The sequence below is a fragment of the Balaenoptera borealis genome (genome assembly GCF_965194805.1).
Source record: "Balaenoptera borealis genome assembly, chromosome: 4".
Taxonomy (NCBI): domain Eukaryota; kingdom Metazoa; phylum Chordata; class Mammalia; order Artiodactyla; family Balaenopteridae; genus Balaenoptera; species Balaenoptera borealis.
In genome coordinates, this window is record NC_138861.1 from 1,690,256 (window position 1) to 1,704,627 (window position 14,372).

At 36.7% G+C, this 14,372-nt stretch overlaps 1 protein-coding gene across 5 annotated transcripts in view; it reads right to left on the minus strand.

Moving 5' to 3' along the window:
* PDGFC (platelet derived growth factor C) overlaps positions 1 to 14,372 on the minus strand; it is a gene marked incomplete at its 5' end in the record, with an annotated part of 219,348 nt that overhangs the window by 94,549 nt on the left and 110,427 nt on the right. For 2 of the 5 annotated variants that reach the window (XM_082391355.1, XM_082391357.1), the window contains one exon: positions 7,969 to 8,029. The exons of the other annotated variants lie outside the window; for them this stretch is intronic. The remainder of the gene's footprint in view (positions 1 to 7,968; positions 8,030 to 14,372) is intronic. 5 annotated transcript variants of the gene reach the window in all.

Genomic DNA, 14,372 nt, shown 5'->3' on the forward strand with positions numbered 1-14,372 from the left:
AGACTTTGCATTCGTAGTTCAGTTGCTTAAAAAATCATCTTTCCAAACCCAGAACTTTACTAGGATTTTAGGGATGAGACAAGTACCTATTTTATGACTACTTTATTGAACATTTGCTTTTCCTAAACAATGGACAGTACACTCAAAGAAAGTACCGAAGAAATCAAACAAATGTAAGTCAGCAATCATTAACGTATTTACAACATGCTCCTTGCAATGCACCCTCAACAAGAATAAGCCTTGTTCATCCAGATAAGTCTTGTTCATCCAGATAAGACAGCATGAAAAGTGAAAATATATATATAAACACTAAATTTTAAAAATTAAAATTAACACCATTTCATATTATCCTTCCCAACCCTCCTTGAGGTCAGTATTGAAAACTAACATGAAATAACAACAGAAAAGGAAAAGAAGGGAGATTAATAATGTGAATACTGTAAAACTGTTGACTATGTATGTTCACATACAATTCAGTTATGAAGAATCATTACACATCTGTATGAATTCAATAAGTTAACAGTAAAACCAAAGCAATTTCATAATATTTGCCATGCATTTCACACTGTTAGCCCCTTTAAAAGTATATGTATTAAGAACGAAAGAGGGAAGGAGTAAGAGAATCATGAAAAGCAATAAAAAAATTTAATGCTTGAAAAGCTGTATTATTTAAAAAGATAACATCAAAAAAGAAGTTTTGTAGGGACTTCCCTGGTGGACCAGTGGGTAAGACTCCACGCTCCCAATGCAGGGGGCCCAGGTTCCATCCCTGGTCAGGGAACTAGATCCCACATGCACGCCGCAACTAAGACCTGGAGCAGCCAAAATAAACACATAAATAAACATTAAAAAAAAAAAAAGTCTGTGGACAAGATATAATTCCTAAAGAAAGAGGAACCATCCATGTCCTTCTCCATGCTAATGCTTTAAGTTGGCTATAGCAGAAAAGACCTGGAGGATTAAGAATGAGGTAAAAAGAAAGGCCTCCAGTTTTGGTTTAGCTTTAAGGTCTGAAGAATTCCGGTTCCTGTTCACATAGGGAGGGCGTAGGGATGTGTCCCCATAAACTGGTAGATTTCACAGGTGTCTTATGAGATTTCTGATGCGTTTACTTCCAAATATATGTTATCTTCAAATTGCGCTAGAAAAGGTATTTCTGTAATAGTCAGGTGCACCTATTTCCAAATCCCTCCTGGTCTTATTTGTGCTTTGGTCTGTTCACTATTTTTTCTTTTTTTTTTTTTTGCCTGTGATAATCCTTCTTTATCTTAATCTTGCTAGTTTTTTATACGGCTATTTCCATTTTCAATCTCACTAACTCTTAATTAACAAATTTCACTTTTAACAAAAGTTAGTTAAAATCATTTAACATATATATACATGCACACATACATATGTATATGTATTTGTTGCTAGTTTCACTGGCTCCATAAATTGGCCCTTTTTACCTAGAAAATCCAGAGTAATCTCACCTAATCTTACTTGATTCTGTAGAGAGAACGTATACTTGAACTCCACAGCGCAAACAAATCTCTCTCCATAAATTCCAAACTATATAGAAGTACCTTGTTTTCATGCTTAATAATTTAAATTCTGACTAAACACAAAAGTACAATACTACTTAATACAATAATACAAAAAAACGGAGACTCAAGTTTTTGTTTTCTTATTGGCTCCGTCTAGTTTCCCATACTTTAAAACAACAGCAAAATAAAACAAAGACAATCAAAAAAAGTTAGTGTTGTCTACCTCAAACTGTTTACAAATTGCAAAAATAAATGTTCACTAAGGAAAAATAAAAGAAGAGATTGCTATATTAAGTAAGCCATAAAAAGAAATGCAATTATTTAAAATATGCCCATTTGAAGTTCTTGAATTTATTCCAGAAGATAATCATTTTATTCCTCAAGGGAATGAATAGTCAAAAATCATAGGGCTTCCCTGGCGGCGCACTGGTTGAGAATCTGCCTGCCAATGCAAGGGACACGGGGTCGAGCCCTGGTCTGGGAAGATCCCACATGCCGCGGAGCAACTGGGCCCGTGGGCCACAACTACTGAGCCTGCGCGTCTGGAGCCTGTGCTCCGCAACAAGAGAGGCCGCGATGGTGAGAAGCCCGCGCACCACGATGAAGAGTGGCCCCCACTTACCGCAACTAGAGGAAGCCCTTGCACAGAAACGAAGACCCAACACAGCCATAAAATAAATAAATAAATAAATAAATAAAACCCCAAAAGTTAAAAAAAAAAAGAAAAAAAAATCATATATTGAGAACCTATTATGTTTCATGCGCTGTACCAAGGGCTTGGGACATCAGAGCAAGACAAAGCCTTGTCCTCTTAATGTGACAACTTCTAGGACTGTAATTTAGTATCATTCCTAGACTAGGTATTCTAGTAAATACATATTCAATTATCAAAACCCACTTCAGATGTCACCTTTGATGGAATGTAATCCTTAATTCCCTTTGTACATCCCTTTAGGGCTGCATTTTTTAAAATTTATTTTATTGAAGTATAGTTGATTTACAACGTTGTGTTAATTTCTGCTGTGCAGCAAAGTGATTCAGTTATACCTATATATACATTCTTTTTTATATTCTTTTCCATTATGGTTTAACCCCAGGAGGCTGGATATAGTTCCCTGTGCTATACAGTAGGACCTTGTGGTTTATCCTTCCTATATAATAGTTTTCATCTGCTAATCCCAAACTCCCAGTCCATCCCTCTCCCACCCCCTCTCCCTTGGCAACCACAAATCTGTTCTCTGTGTAGGACGGCATATTTTAATCACCACGTGTGGGCTGACGTTTCTTTCTTTTCTGCCACACTGTGAACTTCTAGTGAGGTAGAAAATCGTCTAGACAAAACTGATTTTGAAGTCTGTAACCAGTGTCTAGCTCTGTGCCTGGCACACGGCACCACATAATACATATTGTTAGTATAAAGAAACTTGATATCTTGGAACTTGGCAATAAAACAGTTTCAACATTCCATCCTTCATTCATAAGTTTCCAGAGACTATACATATGAGAATAAGAGGCTTTTACAATGTACATTCCTCCCCAATTAAAGTCCCTTAATTCATATTTTACTCCAAGTTCATCTATTGTAACCTACATATATATTTCAGCTGAAGGTGACAGATTACTCATTACTGAGATTTGCCATTTTCTTAACATACTAAATCATTTTAAAATAAAACGTGTTTTATAATTTTACCACACAGAGAATGCCACAATTATTGTCATTATTTTATCTTAACTCTGAACTATGAATCAGTTGATAATAAAAATCTGTTATTTTGGGACTTCCCTGGTGGCGCAGTGGTTAAGAATCCGCCTGCCAATGCAGGGGACACGGGTTCGAGCCCTGGTCCGGGAAGATCCCACATGCCGCGGAGCAACTAAGCCTGTGCGCCGCAACTACTGAGTCTGAGCTCTAGAGCCCGCGAGCCACACTGAAGACCCAATGCAGCCAAAAATAAATAGAGTAATTAATTAATTTTAAAAAATCTTTTATTTTAGGCAAGACACTTGATATCAGGGTTTATTTTTTTATAAACTAGAGATAATCAGAGACTGTTTTGAAGTTCATATGAAATGATGCTCGTATAAACTAACCACCTTGATAATCACAAATCAGTATGTACGTGAAGGAGAAACTGTCCATCATATTCGGCCTAATTCAAACACAGTGAGAAAGAAAATTTATTATCAGGTATCCAGTTTTTCTGATGTTAGTAAATAGAAGATTGCTATGGAAGATAATGCAAAATGGGTCAATATGTATAAGGAATCCAGTTTCACAAAGATCGAACTGATGAAGCAAGAAGCAGTAATTTTTCGGCAGTGATGCAAATCTCTGGTCCCTTCTACAGGTTGATTGAAGAGGAGGAAAGAGGATAACATTGTAGAAATTATGCCATTTCTTTGACTTGGCACTATCTCTAAAAAGAGGTTTGAATTCTTTTTTGTATCTAAAAAGAAGCAAAAGAATTCAGCCATAAGCCTCCTACCTACCTATGAGCAATGGTAAGAAACGAGGGCCCATGTTGAGAAGTTCATAGCAAAACTTCCAAATGCAATGAGGGAAAGTTTGCCCATGAGCATCTACCCAGCATCCGTCCCCCTGCCCACCAGCACCGTGAAGCAGCCCTGGTCGACCCTACCCAGAAATATTCCTGGAAAATCAACACGAGTCCATTTCCCTCAATGCACGGGTGGCTCGAAGGGGCCAATCAGAGTGAATCCAATGGCTTTTTTTTTTCTTCCCTCAACAGCTGCGGATTAGACCATGTTGGGCGCAGAAGTGATGTCCAGAGCTGCTGTAGCCAATAAGCTGTCATATTAGAAGCCAGTCTGATGGAAAAGTCAGTGCCCAGAAGTAGACAGACACACAGCAGTACAGCAAAGTGGAGCCAGATCCCAGCTCAAACCACACAGTAAATTCAGCCCATCTCTGGGCTTCTCAGGTACATGACTAAACAAATCACTTTTTACTATTATTTAAGTTAAGAGTTAAGATTTTTACGCATGCGACCAAAATCAAAATGGGCCATGGTTCAGGCCCATTATCCTGGCGTGATTATTACTGGTGTTCCCTGTTCATGCTTGAAAATATCTGGATTAATGTTACAAAGGACACGGCAAGTAAGATCTATAAAGTTCTTCTGCTATTGAGGCACGAGATATAGAAATGGTAATGATTTGACAGCATGGTATTTTAGCCTTAAGGTAGTGGTAAAAATAACCTATTTGGGTTTTATACAATGGGGTATGACATAACATTTTCAGTGAAGGCTCAATTATGGGAGACACACTGGCAATAATCTTCTTACCTCTTACGCTGCAGGATAAATCACCAAGTACATAAACACAGAATCTCCTTAAAGCCTTTACTGCACACCAATTAGTAACGAATATAATTCTATACACACACGTTACACACACCATTACACAGAAACATGTTTAGGCAATGCTATTAGTTTTTATTCTGCATTAAATTGTGCATTATTTTACATACCACAAGGCGGCTAAAACCAGAATGTAGAACAGAGACAAATGAGGAATAAAAGAAACATTCATTTTAAAGATTCACTATTGATTTCATTTTTTCAATATTTAATTGACTCTCCTGTTGAATTAAAACTATTATTCAGTGTAGAAAGTTTACATTAAATACCAGGAGCTCTGAAATATTTTAAGCAGCGAAATGTATTTACGTGAAATATTATGACACACGATTAAGCGCAAATTCATATTACTTAACCTCTAAACAAACAAATATGCTTATTTAAGAAAAGGTATGTCCAATAAAGAACCTAATCCATTTGGAGACTCAGGATCTGTCAGTATATTGTATCTGCTCTGGACATATAATTTACAACATTCAGATGGAATTTACCAGCAATTTCAAATGTGGAAAGCAGTGACCTATTTCTTTGTGAACACACAATGTCTAGATACAGTAGTGACATTCTGATGGGAAGATATTTAAAATGCATCAAGGAAAATAATAATGAAACAGTAATCAGTACAAACTTACTCATTAAATAAGGCCATTTGTATATGACTTAAGTGAATTTTTAAAGTATGTTTAAAATTCTCTCTTATGTTAAATTCTGAATTAGGCAAAATAAATGATTTCTAGGAAACAATAAAATAGGAACCTGTTGCAGCCTTAATATATTCAACCATCATCAGTGTTGAAAAATGAGACTTTGCTGCTTCCTAATTATATTTATCATTAAAGATGAATGCATATAATTTACAGGTAATGAGCCTATGAGTTTCTTATGAATAACATCCAAAGATAGGAAAAATAATAAATTTGGTCACTTCTACACAAATCGTGTCCTCCCATCTTATGTTTTAAATGTTATTAATTAAACACTCTCAATAATGGAGAGCGTTTGGGTTTGCAGCTCTTTCCATACGCAACATTTGAGATTTACAAGTTACATCTGCAGCAGGACCTTTGGTTTCAGTAGTCATTCCACATCAAGATAGCAGGAATAAGTGAAAAGCAGTTACACTGGACGTGACTGCCCTTCACAGGCCACGTTTAGGCAGACTTATGCTCATGAATATTCCAACCATTCTGCCCTGCTGGAAAACATCACCTCCCTACCCCACCCTCCACAGCCAGCAACTGTCCTCAATCGTAAAGTGATGTTAGAATGTGTATAAAACACAACTGGGAGACTTAAAAGAAGTGGAAGTCGCAAATTAATAATATCAATAAAACACATAATTTTGGTGGGGAAATAGATTACTTAAATTTTATTTCTCAAAGCAAAGGCATTTTTTAATAATGACCAGGAGATAGCAAATCATGCCAAGCTATTTCATCTCAGCTTATATTATTTTATCATCTAGTTGGGCTATTATAAGGGAGTAAATAAGCACAAACATGAAGATGTCGAATAATTGGCCTGAATATAACCGTTAGCAGAATTCTTCAGCAACAGCTAGTTGTATGACAATAGTTTTAAAATCAAACCAAAGATCCAGAGTCGAGCAGTCTAAAAAGAGGAGCTGAAACACAGAATGGGACAGAGTCAAGAAGGTACATATTTTGAATTTTGAATACAGTTTCAAAGCAGGAACTGAACTGAACGTTACAGAGTCCACTGGAAGTTTCATTTGTGAGGAGGGATGATTCTCTGACACTCCTTATCACTGGTTCCTTCAACATTATTCACAAATACCTACTCCCCTAGCTTCTGATCTCAGGAAAGACTCTGAGGATACGTCTGTCAGATTGGACGGTGTCAGATGCCACAAGAAGATTAAGAATCCTTCTGCATGGTATTTGCACTGTTTACGTGAGTGTAATCCCCAGCCAGCAAATGGACCAGCTGCATTCGTGACCTCCCAGCAAGGGAACAGACCTGTCTCAACAGAGCATTTCCTTGAAAATTCTTGCCCATGAAATCTGATTTTGATGCTGAAAGCTCTCCACCCATGTTTCCTATAAATCCATCCATTCCTCTTCTGAAAGAAATTGAACATTGTCCAAAGAAATGGAACAAAGTTATGGAAACACATGCCCAGGGAGTGAGGGGAAGCAGGAGAAAACTAACAGGAGAAAAAGTACAAATTGTACTTAATTTAATTACAGCAACTGTAGTAATACTAATTATCTTGACATGTGGCTATCTCTCACTCTTATTTTCCAGTAGAGATCAGGCTTTTTAAAGAAAGATATTCATAACAGAAGCCTGAAGAACAACTACACTAATCACTTAAAACACATGATTTAAATTTACAGAGATCTATTCCTACACAGCCACACAAACCGTCAAAATATTTATTTTATAGCAGTCATCATACTTTCAAATTTGATTGCAATGTTGTAATCCTGTTAAAAGTCAACCGGAACAAAAGATTTATGATGGGGAAGCAACATACCGAGAAAAAGCCCCTGATATAAAAAAAATGCATTAAGACTTTTACTCAGGAATTAACAAGAAGCTTTTATTCGGTAAGTTCTGCCAAAGAAAGTAAGTATCAATGAAGGATGGAAAAAAACTCTTAAGAAACACCAGAATAATCAATTACACTTCGAAAAACACCCTGCTACTCTCTCTACACCATAACAGCCAAATAATATGCCAGGGGACGTTCCCTTGAACACATCAGAGAATACACAACTGAGAACAGAGACGTTTCAGTAAGCATGCTGCAGTTTGCAGATTATTAGGAATATGAAAACAGCCCTGAAGCAGTGGCACAAGTGGACAGACATTTAGAAGTACAAGGATGTGAGAGGACTCCCGCTATGAAAGGAAAACAGTCAAGTCTACACTTGCTCGTGTCGAAGAATCAGGTAAGAATGTGATCCCACCTAAAGAAATTCTCTGCTTTAATAGGGTTCATTGTATAAACCTTAATCACGTGAGATTATGTCAAGCGTGTATAAGGAAAGTTTAAAATGGAGAGTAAATAAAATATATGTTCCGCTTACCTTTTAAATGTTTTTTCTCCTCTTTTCTATGCCAGTCCAGATGCTTGGGGATAGTTCCTCCCTGCCAGTAGATGGAGATAGTAAAATTGAGTCTTTTGGTGACCTCAAATCCTAAGCTAGGGGGTTCAGAATCTTCAGTTTCAGATTTTGGAAGTAAAAATAGTTTGAATGATTGAGAAGACGCACAAAGCTTGTAATAAGTGTTATTTGAGTCAGTCAAATGAACTTGTATTCATGGTCATTCGTAACAATCTATAAGGGAGAGGTCTTGGCTGGCATAGAAAAAAATTAAAGAAAGAGCATTATTTTGTAGGATATATTCCCTTAACGCTTCATTCTTCCCAGATCTTGCGCATTTACTCAACTAGTATTTATTAAGCAGCTACTCAAAATTGCAGGTTACAGACCCGATGTTTCCGTATACATTATCTCTTTAATATTTTTAACTACCCTGTGAAGTAGTAATACCTATCCCCTATTATCTTGTCCCAGAAACTGTATTTTTAAAAGTTCCAAATGGTGAGCTGACTCTTGCTTGCCAAGGTTCTGTGGTCCACACGACGCTTAGTTAATGGCTTCTCAGATTTAGGCAGAATTAAGTTTCTCCTTCCTACTGATAAAGGGACCTTGAATCTACCCCTTATCCTCTTCACAAGTAAAATCTAGGTTTCAATATTCTTCGTTGTCCTGTTGTGCCTTGATTTCAACATAACACATTCTGGGAAACTAGGGCATTATACAACCACTTAAACAAGAGTAATACCAAATTTGTTCGAGAATGACTGACTAAACTAAAACCACTCTCTGTATACAAGTCACTGTAGTCTTTCTGCTCAAATGAATACACTAATATTTATATACTTCTTTCTAGTTCTTATAAATGATGCTCAGATTACAAAATGTTTTCTTATACACAGGTTTCTTCCGGCTACCTCAACAGCCTGAAAGACCAAATGTATTACGCAAACTTTATTATTGTAAAAATAGAGTTGGTCGTCACAGTAAGTTGGCCATATAATTTCTTGCCCAAACCAACACATTTTTAAGAGGGCCCTGAAAGAGGGCAGTATTATTAACTGTGTCAGGACCACAGATATAAACCAGGACGGTCCCCAGACAACCTGGGCAATTGGTTACCCTAATGACAAATGACAGCATTAACCTTCAATCCAGGTCTTTTGTGTCTAAATCAGGAAATCTTTCACCCTGAACATCTGTGTGATGAATTCTTAAGTGTATGTTTTCCTCTTATCATCATCTTTAGTCAACTCAGCACACCGAGTAGAACTTTTTGTTTTCATAAACTTGGTAATACCTATTACTTTCACTGTACTTTATTTCAAGGTAAGTTAAAACGACAAAACAGCAAAAATCACAATCCTAATAACTTTCTCTGTTTAACCACTTTTTAACAGGTTATTTGTGAGGTCTTTCTAATACTACCAAGGAATCGGGAGACATTTTTACCAATTATTGCTGATTTGCTGGATTCTAGCTCCATTTCAGTGCTTGGACCAATAAGTTTGACATTAATTCTACCTCTAACTATAAACAGCTTCCAGAATTTGGTACTCCTTAACAAATGATAAATTCCTTATTAATTGGGAGAAGATAAAAGATCAATTAAAAGGTACTTTAATCCATCGACCGATGAATGGATAAAGAAGATGTGGCACATATATACAATGGAATATTGCTCAGCCATAAAAAGAAATGACATTGAGTTATTTGCAGTGAGGTGGATGGACCTAGAGTCTCTCATACAGAGTGAAGTAAGTCAGAAAGAGAAAAACAAATACCATATGCTAACACATATATATGGAATCTAAAGAAAAAAAAATGGTCATGAAGAACCTAGGGGCAAGACGGGAATAAAGACACAGACATAGAGAATGGACTTGAGGACACGGGGAGGGGGAAGGGTAAGCTGGGATGAAGTGAGAGAGTGGCATGGACACATATACACTACCATATGTAAAATAGATAGCTAGTGGGAAGCAGCCGCATAGCACAGGGAGATCAGCTCGGTGCTTTGTGTCCACCTAGAGGGGTGGGATAGGGAGGGTGGGAGGGAGACGCAAGAGGGAGGAGATATGGGGACATATGTATATGTATAACTGATTCACTTTGTTATAAAGCAGAAACTAACACACCATTGTAAAGCAATTATACTCCAATAAAGATGTCAAAAAAAAAGAGAGTGCTTGAACTGGTTTTAAAAGTTTAGCTCTTAATTCTCTTAATTTTTAACTCAGGGAAATGGACAGTGTAGTTTACTATGGACCCAAAAATAAAATAAAATTTAAGTCAAAAAAAAAATCAAAAAAAATAAAAGGTACTTTAGCATTAGGGTTAAAAAGTACAGAAAAATGAAGCTATACTAAAAGTAAAAACTGCTTACCTTTCACAGTGAGTGCTGTCTCACGTATATATTCATTTACTTATTTGATTATTCAATTTTTAAAGTATTTGTGTGTAATTTCATTAACAAACTCCAAAAGATCACGGATGTTGCTTAGGTTTTTGTTTTGCTTTGTTTTCATTGTTTGCTTTTTTCCCTAAGGTAAGGTATCCACCCCCCCCAAAATAACACAGCACATCCCCCAAAACAGACACTTAAATATTTGTTGACTGGCTGAGCTGTCCGGAGTAAAGGCCCATGTTTCAGCTGCAAACACATTTACAAAGAAAGTTCAGTAGATAAAAAGGATGGCATGTGGGTAGACTCCTGGCACATTGCTGCTTTCTGAAGATCTCTGGCCTTTAGAAGAATCAACCCAAATCCTTCACATTATATGCAAAGACGCCAGCAATCTACTGCCACGCCATCAAAGCTGTTTCTATGGAATTGAGTTATACTAAATGCATATTTGGAATTACTTCACCGTATCTCTGAGATCTCTAAAAGAAACCTTCAAGCAACTGTAAGATTTCATTCATAGAGCATCATATTCAGGGAAGAAACTCTCTTTCCCTTTCTGAAATCAAAAGTCAAGTACCTATTTTAAAAAATAAAATCCCCATTCTCTTGGTCAGACTTTAGAAACACATATATACGAAACACGGACAAAGTTGAGATTTTCACTTCACAATTCCCTTTCTGACACGATTCCAAGATCAAAACGTGTTTTAGTTAGCTTTATGCTTTCATTTTTCTGTGCCAGATGAGAGGTATAAAAGGTAATGTTAAGAACTGATTGTGAGCATTACGGAATGGTGGGATAATACAATAGCACCATTATGGCGAAGAGCATGATATAGGCTGGTCTATACAGAATATAATAATGTAGGAAGTTGTTGAGACAAAAAAAACCTTGATATAATTTGCTAAATAATGCCTATAATCCTCTGTTCCTTTACAATTGCTCCAATTATAAAACTAGGATTCCTCAAGAATGTTGAACTGATGAACCAAGTATAACAAGAGCTATTTTTTGATCCTTTTAAACTGTGGCTTGAGAAAGTCTTGAGAATCTGATGAAAGATATGAATGTTCAAGCCAGAAAATTATATATCTAAATACAGACTCTCATAATTTTCACAAAATAGCATATAATTTCAGAGTATCCATCCAGCCCCTAGAAACTATCCATGCACCTTTTATCTATGAAATCAAGGCTAAGAAGGCTTTGCTCAAAAATAACTTGTCCATTATAAAGCAAAACAAACACAGAACCATTTTGATAAAACAGCATCAGTGCAAAAAAGCAAACAATTTAGCAATCAGGGATGAAAAAAGAAAATTATTCTGAAAGACTAACTTGAGTTTTGGAGTAAATAAAATATATACGTATGTATACATACATACACACACATGTATACATATATACACACACATACACATATAGTAGGTGTAGCATGTTTTTTACATAAAAATAATGACAATATTTCAGACCTCCAGTGCAACTGTATAAAAGTGTTTAAAATATTTCCTGGAAAAGTGTATCTAAAATGTGTAATTTAGAACAATCTAAGAATTCTTTACATTCACTTTTCAGTGATATTCTTCAAATATTCTCTTTTCTGGAGAAATTTTAAAGATTTGTTATCAAGAAATGTATACAAAAACAGAAATAGACTCATAGACAAAGAAAACACATTATGGTTACCAGAGGGGATAGTGAAGGAGTGGGGAAGATAATTAGGAGTTTGGGATGAACACACACACACTACTATGTATAAAACAGATAAACAAGGTCCCACTATATAGCACAGGGAACTATATTCAGTATCTTATAATAACTTATAATGGAAAAGAATTGGAAAAAGAACACATATATGTAAAAGAAATGTATACATAAAAGAATATAAGATAGTATTTTAACAAGAAGGATTGTTTACTATAGTAGTTTATAAGTGCAAAGGACAGAGCAGTTACCAATGTTTGAGCAATAATTGTGGACAAGTAACTCTCAGGCACTCACGTGAACTGTCCTACAGCAATACTGTCAGGGAGTTAGTAGAAGGAAAGAAATCATAAAGAGCAGAGCAGAAATAAATGACATAGAGACAAAGAAAACAATAGCGAAGATCAATGAAACCCAAAGCTGGTTCTCTGAGAAGATAAACAATATTGAGAAACCTTTAGCCAGACTCATCAAGAAAAAAAGGAGAGGACTCAAATCAATCAAATTAGAAATGAAAAAGGAGAAGTTACAACTGACACCACAGAAATACAAAGGATCCTAAGAGACTACTACAAGCAACTATACGCCAAAATGGACAACCTGGAAGAAAGGGACAAATCCTTAGAAAGATACAACCTTCCTAGACTGAACCAGGAAGAAATACTGTTAGGGAGACTCTGGTATCACTGCTCCACCAAGGAGAACACTTCTAACTTCTAACAACACATCATGAGCACAGAGAATAAAAAAATGGTATTTATGAATGTGCCCCCCCTGCCCCCAGGGAAGATGCTCCCACCTGGGCATGGGTTGATAACAAAGCTGCCTTCTTCTGGGGCAGCTGTAACTGTCCCCTAGGGTGGGTAGTGACAGGAGTTCACGTATTTTGAAATGGGCTGTGGTTCTCCTGAGCCATGCAGGGGGTCAGATAGCACGAAACAGATCTAATTCAATCCTAGATCTTTGGTGACCGAATTGATAGTGATTCATTTTCAGAAGATACTTAAGACAGCATTAGAAATTTTCATCTACCTTTGGTTTTAACAACCCAAAAGCCCGTTCAGTCAGGCTGAAAAGCAGTAACACAAAGATTGCATATGCTGTTATTTTTTGCTTCTTCAAGAAGTGTTATAATGTAATTAAAATCTTTCACCAGACTTTCTATTTCATAAGGGAGATTAGAGAAAGTTTAAAAACACAACAGTACTGTATATATTTAAGTTCTCTGTAGGTAGTTGAATATTTTACTCAATCATATTAACTAAAACAGTTTTTTCTTGACAAATGTACAGTACGTAGGTTCTTTCTTCAGTGAGCATGGTACAGAAAATGTACGGGAAAACAGTGCACGGTGAGTACAAATTAAATCAGCATTGGATTCAGGCCCATGTAAGGCTCTGGAATCATCATCATTCTCTACTTGTCTCTGTCGAGTGTAAGTGAGGTGGAGAAGAGACTTCAGAAACTGTGATCTCCTTCGTATCTTTCATATTCTCCTACTCCATAAAAAGTATAGCACGCAGTAGAGTATAAACAGTCCAATATAATAAAAGTCCTAAAAAGCAGTTAAATTATAATTTAAAAAATGTCTTCACCCCCAAATTTCATGTTTTAGTCAAGAATAAAATACCTTAGCATGCATATGAAGCTGACATGTTTAGTAAATCATGGACAGAACATATTCTAAGTAGAATTAGACTTCAGAGCTATGCCTAAATGTTGCAGTCAACAAATATTCATTGACCGTCCACTGAGTTCAGGGCATAAGACAGGAGCCCGGCTGCTGCAGCCTGGTGGGCCCGGGCTCACTGCTCCACACTTGGGTGTCACTTACTTGAAGTACAACGTGCTAAGCAACAATGCTAGGTGACCCTTCTACCTCTTGAACTAAGTGACTTTGAAAGGCATAGCCTAAGTCTCCATAGTCACTTAAGGTCTCCATTTGCTTCAAGAGACAGTGGTGGCTGGTGATGGTCCAGGTGGAAGTTGGCAGAAGCGCTACGTGGACATCACGGCCAAAGCCAAGTGTACACGCCTATCAGTTCAAGCGAACCTAGCCACCAAGCGTCCCACAGCCGGCTCTGACCTGAAGAAAAGCAGCAAATCATCTAGAGAAGGCTTAGAGAATTGACAGATGCTCACTGTAACCTCAGGGGGTTCCTGTTTTAAGTGATATGTCTCTCTTGCTGTTCACAAGCATGTGATTATAGCTAGTTTTAATATTTTAAACAGAGTTCTTAAAATTAAAACCATAAACCCCCAATATGACAGAACTGA